Source organism: Typopeltis vanoorti, chromosome 8 (genome assembly GCF_054136105.1).
Source record: "Typopeltis vanoorti isolate ZY-2024b chromosome 8, IOZ_Tvanoo_1.0, whole genome shotgun sequence".
NCBI lineage: Eukaryota > Metazoa > Arthropoda > Arachnida > Uropygi > Thelyphonidae > Typopeltis > Typopeltis vanoorti.
This window is the reverse complement of record NC_143556.1, coordinates 2,119,370-2,137,549: the sequence shown is the minus strand read 5'-3', so window position 1 is coordinate 2,137,549 and position 18,180 is coordinate 2,119,370. Positions and strand designations below refer to the sequence as shown.

Below are 18,180 nucleotides of genomic sequence, written 5' to 3'. Positions count from 1 at the left end.
GCAAGGTGACTTGTCAAAGCAATTGTTCTATAATTTTTACATTCTAGCTTATTTCCTTTCTTGTATAATGTCACTAATATCGATTTCACCCACTCCTCCAGCATTTTCCCTTCCTTCCATACCATATTACATAGTTGGTGTATTTCTGTAACCATACTTTCTTGCAAGAGGATTTGAATAAACTTGACAGATGGGCAAATGAATGGTACTATTTCTATTGATGCTGTCTCAGATCTTTGTGAAATAAATCAATATACTCATCTGTGATATCAGATGCGGGTGCATATATCTAGATTATTGATATATTAAATGGTTTTGCTTGAAATCTTGCTACCATGATTCGTTCATTGACTAGTTTGTAGCCTAACAGTGCCTTTCTAGCTTTCTTGTTAAGTAGAAACCAACTCCTGCTTCATGCTCGATGTCATGCCCTGACCATTTGACTTCACATCCATTTATCTCTCCTGATGATGACCATAGCATTTCCACCAGTCCTAGTATATTATTTTGATATCTCTTCAGTTCCTCACAAAGTAATTCTAGTTTTCTGGACATCCAAAGTGTCCGTACATTCCATGTCTGTACTGATAAGAGAGAATAGAAACAGTAGGAGAGAGGGAATGAGAGAGAGGTATGGGAATTCTAGAGGAGGAGAGAATAGGAGCAGTAGAGGAGAGGGAATGAGAGAGAGTTATGGGAATGATAGAGGAGGGGAAAATGGAAACAGTCAGAGAGGAAATGAGAAGAATGTGAGGGAGTGCTGGAACCAGAGATAGAGGGATGTGAGGATAGCAGGTAAGTAGGGAAACACAGAGAGAGAGAGATAGGGTTAGAGGAGAGAGAGATTGAGGGATGCAGGTGAGCAATCAAGGAACAGAGTGGTTAGAGATGTGATGTATGGAGACATGATGATCGCTGGTGTGCAAGATAGGATGCCAGAAGTGTGTTTGCAAGGAGAGATGATAGAAAATGTGGCTATGGCAATTAAGAGGGGTGAAAGGATGGATGAAATGATTGTGATGGTGGACATGAATGACTTGAGAGGCAGTGTAAATTGGGCGGCAAGAGATCTCAGATTCTTGCTTGAAGTTGTGCAAAAGAAAATGCAGAAAGGGAAGATTGTGTATGTGTTGTCCAGGTATGATAGTTACGAGCTGAGCTGAAGAGCAGCAATACTGAATTGCATAATAGCCAGAATGTGTGAGAAGAGAGGATTGGAATATGCGGATGCTTGGAGATCATTTGAGGACAGAAGGGAACTGTATGTTAGAGACTACTGCTTGCATTTGAATGAGAAAGGACGAAGGCATCTAGAAAGATTGCAGCTTTCTGAACGAGTCAGTGTGTCAATGCAGGGAAACTAGAATTCCCAGGGTGGATGGTAGCAGGGGTGGCCTCTTGTGGGAATGGGTGCTTGGGGAAAGGGGGCCTACATCAGGTAACATTGAGCCCAGGGTGGGGGTCAAAGGGGGGACAATGATAGGTATAGAAGCAGTGACATTTTTATGCTCTATACTATTGCCAGGAGTATCCGAAATAAAGGAGATGAATTGGTGGCGCTGATAGCATCAACCTGGCCAAAGATTATTGGGATCTCTGAAAAGTGGTTGACGGAGGATGATATAATAACCAGAATTGAAGTGGCAGGGTACAGCATTTTTTGGCAGGATAGGAAAGGAAAACGTGGTGGTGGAGTACTGCTTATGATAAGTAATGACTTATGTCCTCTAAGAGTGGAGGCTTTGGAAGTCTGTGACACAGATGGTTTTGAAAGCATATGGTGTGAGGTAGAAGTGGTCAAGACAGGATATTTAGTGGGGTGTTGCTATAAACCAGGGAGCACAGAGGGTGGTGACCAGGAGATGTTTAGGCAGTTGAGCTTGGCAAGTGCAAGAAGAATGATTGTTATGGGAGATTTTAACTATAGCAGTATAAGCTGGGAAGAGGAAAATGCAAGTAGTAAGAAGAGGATAGAATTTCTGGAATTCTTGAGGGACAAACGTCTTCAGCAGCATGTAATAGAGGGAACAAGAGGTTCAAGAGTTTTGAATTTGGTCATAGCATCAGAAGAGCTGATAACAAGTGAGATGACATCTCTCCCACCTGTTGGAGAGAGTGACCATGTGGTTTTGACTTGGAAGATGAACAGACATGCAGATGTATCAAAGAGACTAGAACATATGTGGAATTATAAGGCAGGTGATTATAATAGTCTTAGTCATCAACTCGGGGAAGTTTCATGGAGGGAGGAATTGGAAGGACAGCATATATCATTAGTGCTTGGAAAATTGTGAAGGAATATTTGTTAGCAGCAATGGTAAGCTGTATTCTACCAGTGAAGAAGAGGACACAATTTGGAGTAAAGTGGATGACAAACAATATTAAACAGGAACTGCATGCAAAAAAGAGGTTATGGATTTCACATGATGTGAAGCTGGGAAGGGTTATTACTAATAGTGCAGATGCAGCAGCCTTGCAAGAGGATTTGAATAAACTAGACAGATGGATGAATGAATTGGGGGTTTCGGTTTAATGCAGCAAAATGTAAAGTCTTGAAGTTTGAGATACATCAATGGGAGGCTGCATGACTGGAGAGTGGATAAGCTAACCTACTCCAGCTGTACTGGAGGAAGTAGAGGAGACAAGAGATCAGATAACAAAGATGGTTTCAGGACTGTACAATATGAGTTATGAGGATCGACTGAGGGAATGTGGACTGCAGAGTTTGGTGGATAGAAGAAGAAGCGATGATATGATATGATTGAGACTTTTAAACTGTTGAGAGGTGGTTACAGGGCTGACACTAGGGAGTTCATATGCTTGGTTGAACAGCAGGAAGGAGTGATGACAAGGGGCCATCCCTGGAAGTTAAGAAAGGAAACTGTGAGCAAGAGGGTGAGGAGTGGTTTCTTTGCATGGAGGGTGGTTGAACCTTGGAATGCATTGCCTGAGAGAGTGGTTGGAGCGGGAATGATCAATGGGGTCAAGGAGTGGTATAGACTTTGTGTTTCCTAGAAACGACCTCCGATGATGAATCTTTTGACTCCATGGAGGCCTAGATAATAATAATAATAATAATATTTCTGTCAATTTCAGTTTCTCTTTCCTTTCAGTATCCCAGTTTTTGATCCAATCCTAATCACTTGATTGGTATTGTGGACCTCATTCATCCAGGTGACGTCTGAGCCTCATTTTTTAACTGTTGATGGTGTAGGCATCAGATAACAATCGTGTATTTCCTTTATGGTCAGAGGATTGACACCCAACTGACCGAACCTTCTCCTTTATCCAGGCATGAGATTGGCATAAGACTCCTAAGAATCCCATAGTGGAATAATTATTATGGATGATTTTAATTATGGCAGTATAGAGTGGAATGAAGAAATAGCATTTGGGAATAAGGAAAATGAATTTCTTGAGTTCTTGAATAACTATCTCAGGCAGCATGTAAAGGAGAGCAACGAGGATTGAGAGATTTAGATCTGATGAGAGTGAGAGTGATCATGAAGTGATCACCTGGGTTGTAGCTAGCCATATGTGGACTTCTGTGAGGAAAGGATATATGTGGAATTATAAGGCTGGTGATTATGACAAGTTTAAGAGACAGCTTGGAGCTAACATGAAATGAAGGGTGGAGTGGTAAGGAAATAAATGCTCCTTGACTGATAAAGAAATACATAATAGCATCAATGTGTGAATGTATTCCTAAGACCAAAAGACTGAATAAGGTAGGTGTAAAATGGATGAATAAGGGTTAAGCATGAAATCTGAAAAAAGTAGATTTGAAGGCAGTACAAGATAAATAATAATAATAATAATTATTATTATTATTAGATACCTCCATGGAGTCCAAAGACTCATCGAGGGAGGAATGGTGGAATAATGGTAATAATTAGTTATACGTGAAGATTATAAAGAGTAAGCCAGGAGAGTGACTCAGTTAGCAGGGAAACAAAAATGCAGTATGAGCAAAAATTGACAAATCAGGCGAAGAAAAACTCTGGAGAGTTTCTAGATATGTGGCAAGCAGAAGGCAGAATGATCATGGTAAGATGATGTTAATGGATGAAAATGGTAGAATGGTAACTGCTGCAGAAGACGTTGTTGAGGTATTCAAAGATCAATTTATAAGTGTGTTTCATCCTGATCAGGGTGGAATCATGAGGAACTTAAGTGTAGAGGATATAGGAGAGGATAGCTTAATTGTGATTGAGCAGGAGGTATTTGAAGAAATAACTTGATGTCAATAAGTTGATAGGATTTGATGACATATCACTACATGCCTTAAGGGAATGTTCCAGGTAATTGGTAGTAACATTGGTATGCTTGTTTAATAAGAGTCTTACAACAGTGCAGGTTCCAAAGGAGTGGAAAGAAGGTAAAATTGTTCCACTGAATAATGATGGTGATAAGGCTTTGACTTCAAATTATAGGCCAATCTGTATATCTGGAGTCATAGTAAAGGTACTGGAGAGATCAGTGAGAAGTAGGATACAGAAATGGGTTGATAACAGCAGTATTCTCTGTTGTTATCAGCATGTGCTTGTTAAGGGGAGATCATGTTTTACTAACTTATTTATGAACTATAACAAGGTGAAAAATACCTTGGAGGGGAGATGCAGTTGTATACTTGACTTTTGCAAAAGCTTTTGATAGGCTCTCACACCACAAACTATTAAATAAATTGAAACAGATTTGATTGGAAAACAGACTGCTGAATTGGATTAGTGACTGGCTATTAGATACGTATCAGAAAGTTGTCCAGGGGATGCAGTATCCCGTAAGAGGATGGTCACTAGTGGTGTACTGCACTTGTCAGTTATGGGACCATTGTTGTTCAATTTGTATATTAATGATATTGGGATGAGTCTAACTAGTGATATGCAGCTATTTTAGACACCTCCAGGGAGTCCAAAGACTCATTGAGGGAGGAATAGTGGAATAATGGTAATAATAAGTTACGTGAAGATTATAAAGAGTAAGCCAGGAGAGTGACAATGCAAAGTCAAGCAATCTGCATAAATAGCAGTCTGCTCATGAAAATAGACTGCATGAATGGACAGGTAAGTGGGTTAAGTGATAAAGATCAGTTCATTATTGCAAAGTGTACAGGTTGTAAGTGATAAGGATCAGTTCATTATTGCAAAGTGTAAGGTTTTGAAATTTGGTAAGCAATGGTGAGATTATTATTATTATTATTATTAAACAAGACCTCATGGAGTCAAAGACTCATCTAGGAGGTCCTTTTATCTCACACACATCTCATCATACCGGGTCTTAAACACATTCAAACTCCTTGCAGACACCACACTCTCAGGCAAGGCATTCCAATCATTCACAACTCTGCACGAAAAAAACCTGCCTCTCACTCCCCTACTCACACCCTCTTTATACAGTTTCCAGGGATGACCTCTGGTTCTCCCCTGATCTCCCACTATTCGCTGTAGAACTTCTCCACCATTGATCCTATAGCAACCCCTTACCAACTTGTAGGTCTCTATCATATCTCCCCTCTTCCTTCTCTCCACTAGTCTCTGCAAATTACATCTTTTCAATCTTTCCTCATACTCGACATTCCAGAGGTCAGAAACTACCTTAGTCAGTCGCCTTTGGACCCTTTCCAACATCTCCTCATCCTTCTGAAAACCAGGTGACCAAATCTGGGCACAATAGTCCATGTGTGGCCTAATCAAAGCCTTATACAATGGAACAAGAATCTCCCTACTTCTACACGTCAGTGTCCTCCTCATCATTCCCAGAAGTCTTTGTGTTGTCTTCACAATTTTGGCGATGTGACCCCTAAATTTTAGATCCTTATCCACTATCACTCCCAGATCTCTTATTTCCTCTACTTCCAACAATATATTCTTACCAAGCATAAATTCTGCATCCCATCTTTATTTTCCAAATTTTAAAACCTTACATTTTGCAACATTGAACTCACACCCCCATTTGCTTGCCCAATCACTCAATTTATTCAAGTCTTCTTGCAAGGCCACAACATCTTCACTACTCTTTATGGTTCTTCCCAACTTTGCATCATCTGCAAACAACTGAATATCTCCATCCAAATCTTCGCCAATATCATTAATATACAAGTTAAATAGTAATGGCCCTAAAACAGATCCCTGAGGCACTCCACTAGTGACTTTCCTTTTCCTGGATATTGCACCCCCATACACAACTTGTTGATACCTATCAGATAGCCAGTCTCCAATCCAATGCACTAATCTAATATCCAACCCCATCTGCTCTAGTTTGACTGTCAACTTATCATGAGGCACTCTATCAAAAGCTTTTGCGAAATCCAAGTATATTACTGTGTATCCTTCTCCTCTGTCCAAGGAAGCAGTCACTTTATTGTAATAAGTAAGTAGATTACTAAAACACGACCTCCCTTTAGCAAATCCATGCTGTCCATCAAAGATTATACCATTGTTGTCAACCCAACTCTGGATTCTAGCTCTCACAAGCTTCTCCAACAACTTAACCACAACACCCGACACACAGATAGGCCTATAGTTTGATGCTTGAGTTCGATCACCTCCTTTATGAAGTGGCACAATCTTGCCCTCCTTCCACTCTTTAGGGACTTGACCAAGTGCAAGACTCGTATTAAAAAAATATGTCAAGGCAGGTGTCAACTCTCTGGCACATTCCTTCAGAATACGTGGTGATATATTATCAAGTCCCACAGCCTTATTTACATCTAGTTTACTCAACTCCCCAAACACCTCTTGCTCACTTACAGTCAGTCTCTCCTCCCCATCATCAACTGCTCTTAATCTCTCCATGAAGTCACATTCACAAGATTGAAAGATCTTTATGAACTGCTCATTAAGTATCTCCACCACACATTCTGCAACAGCTGTCTTTATACCATTTCCTCCAATCAATGTCATCCTTCCATAATCATTCTTTCTTTTGCTGGCTACATATCGAAAGAACTCCCTAGGATTCTTTTTAGCTTCATTAGCTAACTGCTGTTCATACCTCTCTTTAGCTACTCTCACCAACCAAGTCACTCTCCTTGCCTGGTCTTTGTAGAACTCATGAAATTGGTTACTTCCACTTCTCTTATGCTGCCTCCACAATGCCCTTTTTCTCTGTATTGCATGCTTAATCTCTTTATTCATCCATCTCACACCTAACTTATTTAACCTTCTCACCCGTGGTATACATTTAGACATTGCATCCACTAAATATTTTTTGAAAATCCCCCAAGCTGCATTGATCTCTTTTCCAGCTAACTCCTCATTCCATGCTACACCTGCAAGCTGTCTCCTGAGCTCTTCATAATCACCCCCCTTGTAGTTCCACATATACCCTTTTTTCACAGGGGTCCTTGCACTGCTGGCAACCACCCAAGTAATCCTGTGAGTGGTATCAGTGGAACTAGAGATGCAAAGTATACACTTGGTGTGAAACTTTAAAGCAGGTATAGGAAATGAGAGATCTGGGAATGGTTTTGGACAAGAACCTGAAATTCAAGGGCCACATTGCACAAGTTGTGAAGACATAACTTCAGATAATGGCAATGATGCAGAGGGCCTTGAAATGCAGAAATGAAGAGGTTATGATGCCATTGTATAAGGCCTTGATCAGGACTGATGTGGATTATTTTGTACAGATCTGGTTACCAGGTTTTCATGGTGAGCCAGATATGTTGGAAAAGGGTCCAGAGAAGATTCACAAAGGTTGTCAGTGATCTTTGTAATGTGGAGTATGAGGAGAGATTGAGACAATGTAAATTGCAAAGCCTTGTGAATAGGAGGAATAGGGAGGGGGGGGGGAATATGATTGAAACATATATGTTAGTCAGGGGTTGTTATAAGGTTGACATGGAAGAGATTTTTCATATAATGTGGGATGGGGTTAGAACAAGATGCCATTGCTGGAAACTGTATAAAGAGGGTCCAAGAACAGGAGTGTGGAGCAGGTTCTTTGCATGGAGAGTGGTTGCTGAGTGAAATGCATTGCCTGCTTGTATTGTGAATGTAGACACACTGAATTATTTTAAGACACAGTTGAATAATGCGTTTATATATATATATATATAGGTACTTTCAGGAGGTTGCTCACTAAATTACCCACTAAAATTTCTCAACTTTCTTCTAATTAATTATTCTAACAGATAAGCTTAGGTGTTGATGGTTATTCATGACTTATTTTTCACGGTATTAACAACACCACAAACACTTTTATCAACAAGGATGTTGATAATTTTACAATTGAATTTGTCATATCTTCTGTGGATTTGAATTACCTTTTGGAAAATTTCGTACCTGGCATTTTTAGGGGAAACCATTAGTGATATGTGAATAGGGACCACGACTGCATGCATACCCTGATCCCTACATTTTCGTTGAGTATTGGATATTGTAACAGAATTTAGTTGCCGGCTGGTGCAGCCTTAATCTATACAAACTTGTCGGCAACCAATGTCTGATAGGAAGAGATATAAAAAGTTTAATGTTAAAAGTAAAAGGAAGTAAAGTAAAGTAAGATAAATATAAATGAAAGAAAAACGGTGATATAACACTACTGCTTTTTTCCTAAATTCTGCATTATCATATCTGGGCAATAATCTCACTATATTCTTTTTCACAATTTCTGCTGCATAATCTCTAACATTAACCTCAAATCTCTTGCCACGTGATCCATGCTACCTCTCAGTCATTTGCACCCACCATCATCTCATTTAATTGCTATAGTCACACTCTGTATTTTTCTTCTTGGCAAGTACTCCTTTAAAAATCTATTTCACACACACACACACACACACCATGAATCAGTCAATCTTCATACATCAAACTTCTGAAAGGTTTGTCCATTCCGTGTCCCTTATTCCTCTCTTTCTTGTTTCTCTCTCTCTCCTTTTATTTATCATTTCCTCAAATCTCTCTATCTCTTTTCATCACTCACACTCTTTACTTCATGTTGTACTTGCTTCGGCAGTACAGATATAAAATTGGAACGATACAGAGAAGATTAGCATGGTCCCTGCACAAGGATGACACACAAAATCGTGAAGCGTTCCACATTTTTTCTTGAGGGAAAAATATATTAGGCAACATATAATAGAGGGAACAACAGGTTCAAGAGTTTTTGGATTTGGTCATAGCATCAGTAGCATCAGAAGAGTTGATAATGACTGAGATGACATCTCTCCCACATGGTCACCGGGAGAGAGAGTAAACACATGGTCACTCTCTCCCAGTTGGAAAGAGTGACCATTGTGGTTTTGACTTGGAAGATAAATAGACATGCAGGAGTATCAAAGAGCCAGGAATGTATGTGGAATTATAAGGCTTGTGATTATAATAGTCTTAGATATCAACTTGGGGAAGTTTCATGGAGGGAGGAATTGGAAGGCCGGGATATCATTAGTGATTGGGAAATTATGAAAGAATATTTGTTAGCAGCAATGGTAAGTTGTATACCATGAGTGAACAAGAGGACACAATTTGGTGTAAAGTGGATGACAAACGATATTAAACAGGAACTGCATGTGAAAAAGAGGCTGTGGAAGAGATATAAGGAGACAGGAGAAGAGAAGATGCATGAAGAGTATAAGACACAGGCCAGGAGAGTGAATAGTATGGTAAGGAAGGCGAAATTGGAATATGAGAGGAGATTGGCCCTAAGATCCAAAGAAAATCCTAGGGAATTTTTTAGCTATGTGGCCAGTAGGAGGAGAAATAACTGTTGAAGAATGATATTGTGGGATAAAAATTGGAATAGAGTGACTGATGCAGAGGACATAGTGAAGTTGTTCAATGAGCATTTTATTGGAGTATTTCATCCTGGAGATGAAGGTTTTAATACTAGAGGGATTGGGCAGGTTCAAGGTTTAGAGGTGCACCTCCTCTTGCACCTCTAAACCTTGAATCTGCCCAATCCCTCTAGTATTAAAACCTTCCAAATACTGAGTACTCTGGATGTCAGTAAAGCTGTGGGACGGGATCGTATATATCACCACGAGTTTTGAGAGAATGTGCTAAAGAACTGACAACTAGTTTGACCTGGCTTTTCAATAAAAGTATGGCTATGGGAAAGGTGCCCAGGGAATAGAAGGAAGGTAAGATAGTGCCATTGCATAAGGGCAGTAGCAGACTGGAAGTGTCTAATTATAGGCCAGTTTGTGTGTCATCAATAGTTGTTAAGATCTTGGAGAAATTAATGAGGAATCGTATACAGCATTGGGCAAATGAGGGTAATGATATCTTTGAGTGAACATGGATTTGTTAAGACGTGCTCTTGTTTTAGTAATATGCTAGCCTTTTATAATAAAGTTACAAGAGCAGTAGATGAGGGAAAGGCATATACTGCCATTTTCTTTGATTTAGCAAAGGCATTTGACAGGGTGTCACATGATAAGCTGATATTTAAGTTGAAGCACATGGGTTTGGATGTCAGGTTGGTCTACTGGATTCAGGATTCGCTGCCTGATAGGTATCAGAGAGTTGTGTATGGTGGAACAATATCAAGCAGTCAGAAGGTTACAAGTGGGGTCCCACAGGGTTCAGTATTGGGACCTATATTGTTTAACCTTTATAGCAATGACATTGTCAGTGGATTGCAGGGGGATATATTCAGTTGTTTGTGGATAATGTGAAACTGGGAAGGGTTATTAGTAATAGTGCAGATGTTGTAGCCCTGCAATAGGATTTGAATTAGCTAGACAGATGGGCAAATGAATGGGGGTCTCAGTTTAATGCACAAGATGTAAGGTCTTGAGGTTTGGGAAACATCAATGAGATGCTGCATTCTCTATGGGAGGAGTTATACTGGAGAAAGTAGGGGAGACAAGAGATCTGGGGTTTATGATTGATAGAAACCTGAAATTTAGGGGACATATTACAAAGGTGGTGTAATATACATTGCTGCAATAATAAGAAGGATTGCTGCAATAATAAGGACACTGACCTGCAGAGATAAAAGAGTTATCATTCTGTTGTATAAGACCCTTATCATACCACACTTAAACTATTTTTCTCAGATTTGGTCCCCAGGATGATTTGAAGGGGATAAATTAAAACTGTGGAAAGGGTACAGAGGGATAACAAAGATGTTTCAGGACTGTACAATGTTAGTTATGACGATCGACTGAGGGAATGTGGACTGCAGAGTTTGGTAGATGGAAGAAGGAGAAGTGATATGATTGAGACTTTTAAACTGTTGAGAGGTGGTTATAGGGTTGACACTGGTGAGTTCTGTCACTTGGTTGAACAGCGGGAAGGAGTGATGACAAGGGGCCATCACTGGAAGTTGCGAAAGGAAGCTGTGAGCAAGAGGGTGAGGAGTGGTTTCTTTGCATGGAGGGTGGTTGAACTGTGGAATGCATTGTCTGATAGAGTGGTGAGAGCTAGAACGGTCAATGAGTTTAAGGAATGGTATGATAGACTTTGTGTTTTCTAGGAGGGACCTCCCGCAATGAGGCTTGATAGATTTTGTGTTTCTTAGGAAGGATCTCCCATGATGAGTCTTTTGACTCCATGGAGGCTTGAATAATAATAATAATAATAATAATAATAATAATAATAATAATAATAATAATAATAATAATAATAATTAGTTTGGCTGTTGAATCTCCTAATCTCTTTCTTCATTCATGTTTCCACTCATTTTTCATATCTTCTTCTTCTTCTCTCAGTGCTCTCTCTGTCTCTCTCTCTCTCTCTCTCTGTCTTAGCACCCTACACTGACTCGACCTGATTCAAACAACACCAGCCTCCAAATTTGCTATATCACCCACCACACTTCCTAATATTATATTCATCTCCATGTCATGCACTCCTTCCCCATTCTAGATCATGCTACTTATCTCTCTCTCTCTCTCTCTCTCTCTCTCTCTCTGGCAGGACTCTCTTATTTCTGATGCACTGCTACTTATACCATGGATACTGATGTCTACATTTCTTGTAGACATGCACTCCCTCATTTCCTACCTATTACATTTTAAACTGCTGAGATGCATATCTGTTGCAAACATGGCTGCAAAATCTTGTAGGAATGATACAGAATAGTCCTGAAAGGATGAACAGTTGGGCAATAAGTGTCATTTAACAGATATATGGTAGCCACCACAGGTAGTGCAGCATACACACAGTTAAAATATATTAAAAAATACTTCAAACACTAAGTTTCAAAATATAAACTTTCCACACTCAGTAATGACCAGCCTAGGTAAGGCACACTCTAAAATTATAATAAATGCCCTAATCATTAATGAAGTTACAAAATGCCCTGGAAGTTACAAAAGGAAACTGTGAGGAGTGGTTTCTTTGCATGGAGGGTGGTTGAACCATGGAATGCATTACCTGATAGAGTTGTGAGAGCGAAAACGGTCAATGAGTTTAAGGAGTGGTATGATAGACTTTGTGTTTCCTAGGAAGGACCTCCTGCGATGAATCTTTTGACTCCATTGAGGCCTGAATAATAATAATAATTCCAGAACATTACTTTTTTCCTTTCACCATGAGATTAGATGGTATATTAGCCCATGTTTTATTAGAATATTCCAGGGCATTGGCACCTTCTCTTACTGAGCTGGTCAATTTCAATCTTAGTTCTGAAAAGGTGTTACAAGAGAAAGAAGGTAAAATAGTTTTATTGCATGATGGATGCTGCAAGAGAGAAAAAGCAAATTTGTATCTGAGGAGTAGTGGTTGAGGCATTCAAGAGGTAGGTAAAAGACAGAATTGAGTACTGCATGCCCAGACATATGATACTTTACATGGGGAAATGGTTTTGTGAAATGTATTTTTCTTTTTATAATAAAGAACAATTGATTCAGCTAAAGGGAAATGGCTACTTAGTAATACTGCTGGACTTTGCAGAGGCATTTGATGGGATTCTACATAGAGCTATGTTGCCTAAATTGGAGCAAAGGGAGATGGACATGAAGTTGATGATTTGTAGAAGAGGATTGATGATGGATAGATTTCAAAGAGTGGGTAAAGGAGAGCTGAGTCTAGCAGAAGGCAGGTGACTAGTTGAGTACTGCAGTGCTAAGTAATTAGACCTCTACTACTAAAGTTATCAGTATCAATGATATAGGACATATAAGAAAATGATATCAGATTTAAGGAGGAACATACGGTTTTTTGTTGATGATGCAAAAAATTGGGAAGAGACAGTCAATGAGTGGTTGACCACCCACACATTATGGGTAGTCAATCTCTCACAGACCACAATGTGAATCATGCTTACTCCTGAAAGCATTTGAACATTTGCTTTCAGTATTCACTCTGATAATACATTTCACACTGAGCATAATATCTTTTCACTTCATTTTACTTGCATAGTCCTAATACTACTTCCAGGGATGACCTCTCATTCTCCCATCAACTGTTATCCCATGCAGCATTTCCCTTATATTTGTCATGGTATTCTTCTTTCTCCCACTTACATGTTTCAACATCATCACCTCTTCTTCTATCTGCCCAGCTCTGTAGAAGTCATTCCCTTAATCTTGAATTCAGTATTATAGAATCCCAAGAAAGTCATGGTCACTTACCTTTCCACTTTTTCATTAATGCTTCCTTCTTGCGTGACCAGATCTGTGAATGCATTACAAAAGTTGTAAAGATTAGTGAGAAAATTGTTGCCATATTGAGAATGACACTGACAACTGAGAATTTGACTGTAAAAGACCATATCTGAATTTCTGTGCAGATATCTGGTGCAGAATGAGAGGCCATCCATGGAAGTTGAGAATGAATGAATAGTCAAGAAAGAGGGTGAGAGCTGTAATTTTTGCTCATAAATGTAATAGGAATGGTTTGCTTTTGGAGGTGATGAGTAGGCAGTCTGATTGAGTTCAAGAAGTATAACAACTGGTGTAGATCCTATGTGGCCTCCCTTGATGAATCTCCTGGAGGTCTCTGGTAATAATAGTAATATTAATAATAATATTCATTGTCATAATAATAATAATAGGTATTGTCAACCTAGTTAAATTTACCATCAATGCAGGCTGTTTTACATAGCATAATTAAATACTTAGCATAAATTACCAGCCTTAGATGATTATTTCATTGTGCATCTAGAAGAAGAAGAACTCTTTGACACTATTTTCCTTCAGCTTCATATATGGCTACATTTCGTTGATGCAATCTGGTCCCACCCTGAGTCAGAATTATTTTAGTTCCTAGAGAAAATAAAATCCTTCTACTCTCATATCAAGTTTACTATTGAATATGAATCCCATAATCAACTACCCTTTTTAGATGCCATAATAATTCGTAATCCTACAGTTCATGAATTTTCAGTTTATCAGAAGCCAACCTTTACTGGCAGATACATTTACTCATCCTTCCACCATCATTCATCACAAAAAAATGGGTATTATTCAAAAGTCTTGTACACAGATCTCATATAATCTGCTCTTCTGACCCTTTTGTTAAATAAACTGAATAAAATTAAAAGCAATTTGATATGTAATGGATACAACAAAACTACCATTCAAAAAATTATTGATAATTATCATCCTGCTAAGAGTCTGTATAGCTCAGTGGAAGTGGTGTTTGCACTCCTTGGCACTAACCCCCACCCTCACCCAAAGGAAGAGCATCCTGAGTTCAATTCTAGTTGCCAACTACAGGAACTTTTCGTAGGCCTTTTTTTGACTTGTTCCTGAGTTAATCAATCTCTGGCATGGGCAAGCAGGTTTTTCTCCCAGAAACTTGGGTTTTTTGTTCCATAAACTCAAGAAAATTGATTGTAGAACCCACAGTAATTCAGACATTAAACATATATTGTGTTAGTGTTAGAGACCATGAGATGGTGGCACCTTGTGAGCTGACTCTTCACTGCATGCCACTCCAAAAGGTAGAAAGGACTAAAAGAGCCTCGCCTATTCCCTATAAGGGAATAAACAGCATTAGGTGTTTCTTTTTTTAGCTGATCATCCTTCTACTAAACTACAATTTGATGTGAAAAGAATTTCAATTCCCTATCTTAAATGAACCTCTGAACAAACAGTAAGGATTCTTCATAAATTCAATCCATATGCTTCCTTAACATGATTTATGACTCATTATTTGATTCATCTTTTGAACGTAGTTAACGGTCTATAATGTTGGATGAAATATATTAGAGTTTTTGGATAAATTCTATATAATTTTTGTTAAATGTTTAACCTGTGAAACTTACTTTAATATGTCTAGTGCACATGTTCCATTAAAGCTAATAATTAATAATAATAGTAGTAATAACTATAGCAGTTCCCAAATAGAACACTCCCATACTGAACTGGCTGGCTCATGTTGACCAACTATTTTTGTAACCAGGCTGCTAACTGATTCTCCATTCTCATCCTGCTCAGTTTCGACAATAGTTTGATAAGTTATCTAAGTTATCACTTCTCCTGATACAAACTTGTTGATACCTATCAGACTGCAAATCTAATCCAGTGCACTAACCTATTTTCTAACCTTATCTTCCAATTTAATTACCAGCTTGCCATGTGGCAAGTCTATTAAAAACCTTTATAAAATCAAAATACAGGAATACCTCGATTATCACGGTTGCTGTTGCCATGAAAAATACCACAATAATCGAATCCACGATAATCGGGATAAATAATGCATGTAAAATGGGTGATCAATGCCAAGGATTTTTCAAATCTATTAATTAAATTTTATATATGAAGTAAAAAAGAAATGTGTTAAACGTGTTAAGTAAAAAATAAAGGTTCGTTTAGAAAAACAAGATTATTGTTTAATCTTTATTTATATATAAGGAGTACATACAGTACATACAACAATTATTCTTTCTTGGATAAAAATTGGTGTAGAGTTGTCTGATGGAATTTTTTCTTTCGTTTTTCTTCGTATAAAACTCGGTAGCAATGGATGAAATTTTCAATTTCCTGATGAACTTTCATTGATCACTCGAGATTAGGATCGCCGTTCAAGATTTTTTTCTTTAAAATTTTCAGCAATTCTAAACATTTCGTCCATTTCTTTGAGGGTAAATTCCTTCTGTGCCACATCAATTTGTTCGTCATTATCATTGATTTGAGCATTGTAAGCACATTCTCTCTCTCGAGGTTAATTAGGTCTTCATCTTCCAGCTCCTTATCATGTGACTGAAGCAGGTCCTGAATATCACCTTTTTCAATTTCTTTTAGTCCTAGATGAAGCCAAGCTTAGTTATGTCATTGATAACACGGGTTACTTCATTTTCAAATCCTTTAAAATCATTTACACAATGAGGAATAATCTTTTGCTACGCCACTCTCAGGTTGCTAGACTTTACTTTACTCCATGCTTCCTTGACATTCTCACTGCAATTTTTGATATTGATTGTCTTCCAGAATTCTGTCAAAGTCATAGCTTCATCTCCTGTAGTATTTTCTATTGCTTGTGAAAAAGTTCTTCGTAGGTGCCTTAAAGGATGCGATTACACCTTGATCCATTGGCTGGATGATGGAAGTGGTATTAGGTGGTAAATAAATAACGTTTACATTTTTGCACAAATCATTCAGTGCTGTTGGATGACTAGGTGCATTATCTAATATCAACAAGATTTTAAAATCAAGATTTAATGACTTGCAATACCTTTCAGCTTCAGGACAAAAACAGTTTTTAAACCAATCCTCAAAAATAATTTTTGTCATCCAAGCTTTTCTATTGAATCTCCAACGAACAGGGAGAAAAGTTTTATCTAAACTTCTAAGCAGGCGAGGATTTTGTGAATGATAAATAAAGAGAGGCTTCATCTTGTAATCTCCAGAAGCATTGCCACATAGTAAAAGTGTTACATGCTCCCTTGAAACCTTGTAGCCAGGCTGTGATTTTTAATTTTTTGCTAAAAATGTTTTAGTGGGCATTTTTTTCCAAAATAAGCCTGTTTCGTCAGCATGAAATATCTGATCATCGGTATAATTTCCTTCTTCAATGATCTGTTGCAATTCACCAGGAAACCTAGCTGCTGCTTTTTCATCGGCACTTGCAACTTCACATTGTACACGAACATATGAATACTCAATCGCTTTTTGAACGGAGCAAACTACCCTGAACTTGCAGAGAAAGTTTCTTCCACTGCTGATGCCAAATCATTTTCGCTTTCTAATTGTTTTCTTTTTAAAGTTTCAAACAAATTCAATGCTTTTGTTTTTATAGTCATTTGACTAAGAGGAATTCTCTTTTGGTTACAATCTTCTATCCACACTGACAATAGCGTTTACATTTCAATCATAAGATGGCTTCTGTTTCTCATAGTTTCGGACCCAGATGAGGTTGATGCACTTTGTCCTAGTTGCTTATAGTTTGCAGCGTGGTCTAAAATATGGCAAACAGTTGATTCATTTAGACCGTACTCTCTTGCAATTTTGGCTTTGGTTATGCCTGCTTCATACTTATTTATCATATGCAACTTATCTTCTAAGCTGATCACTCTACGTTTCTTCTTGATAGCTGCAGACTTGATATCATCCTTGTTTCTTTTAGCATTCATTGTAGGGGTAAATAAGAAGAGAAATAAATATCCACATGTACTTCAGGAAAAGGCAGACGGTTACTGGTGAGTGGTGAGCAGGCGTTGTCGGATAAAGACGAAGCGTTACAAGAGAGCGATACCTGGAGAGTGGCGACTCGAACTGGTTGTCATATGTAGTGGGCTACATCTCGTTGCCACGATAATTCGAATTTGGAGTGCAATAATTGGAATTTTGGTATCAAATTACAAACCGCGATAAATCGAGAATCGTGATAATCAAAACCACGATAATCGAGGTATTCCTGTATACCACTATGTGTGCATCTCCCTTGTCCAATGCATTTGTCAGCTTTTTATAATAAGTAAGTATATTGCTAAAACATGATCTGGACTATTCTTCATAGATCTGGTCTCCTGGTTTCCGAGGTGATGAAGATACAGTTGAGAGTATTAAAGATGACATTAGGATTGTGGAATGTAGATTATGAGGAGAGACTGAGAATTTGTGAAGTTCAGGTGCCAGACGACAGATGTGAAGATGGTGAATAGAAATTTGAAGTTTAGAGGACTTATTGCAAAGGTTCTGAAGACTACCCAGATGATGAGAAGGTATAATTGCAGTTCAGAAAGGGGTGAGAACTAGAGTTTCTCTCAGACAAAGGTGCCTGACAGAAATGGCTTGCTTTTGGATAACAATGAGTGCATATCGTGTGAATGAATTCAAGAGAAGGT

General features: G+C 38.4%; 1 protein-coding gene and 1 non-coding gene across 5 annotated transcripts in view; both read left to right on the top strand.

The window, feature by feature from the left end:
- The window catches only part of LOC150103677 (ras GTPase-activating protein raskol-like), a 770,313-nt gene that overhangs the window by 438,003 nt on the left and 314,130 nt on the right, over positions 1-18,180 (top strand). The gene's annotated exons all lie outside the window — the stretch shown is intronic.
- LOC150103678 (U6 spliceosomal RNA) lies at positions 8,943-9,048 on the top strand. Its single transcript, XR_016548763.1, has one exon. It is a non-coding gene; the product is annotated as a U6 spliceosomal RNA (small nuclear RNA).